We start from the raw sequence: 294 nt of genomic DNA on the forward strand, positions 1-294 counted from the left end.
TCAAGGAATTTTAAATTTTCATATTGATTTCATTGTTGACCCAAGGATCATTCAGGAGCAGATTGTTTAACTTCCATGTTTTTGTTTGGTTTCCCATAATCTTCTTGGAGTTGATGTCTAGTTTTATTGCACTGTTGTCTGAGAAGGTGGTTGATATGCTTTAAAAATGTTTGAATTCTTTTGCTCCAAAAAGATACCAAATGGCGGATGACGCCGGTGCAGCGGGAGGGCCCAGAGGCCCCGGGGGCCCCGGAATGGGAAACCGCGGTGGCTTTCGCGGAGGTTTTGGCACCG

At 45.2% G+C, this 294-nt stretch overlaps 1 pseudogene; it reads left to right on the forward strand.

Annotated features, from left to right (window-relative positions):
• The first annotated feature begins 207 nt into the window (after positions 1-207).
• Positions 208-294, forward strand: part of LOC103257408 — a 988-nt pseudogene continuing 901 nt past the window's right edge.

The sequence above is a fragment of the Carlito syrichta genome, unplaced genomic scaffold (assembly GCF_000164805.1).
Source record: "Carlito syrichta isolate Samal-C Ts95f unplaced genomic scaffold, Tarsius_syrichta-2.0.1 Scaffold301695, whole genome shotgun sequence".
Classification (NCBI taxonomy): domain Eukaryota; kingdom Metazoa; phylum Chordata; class Mammalia; order Primates; family Tarsiidae; genus Carlito; species Carlito syrichta.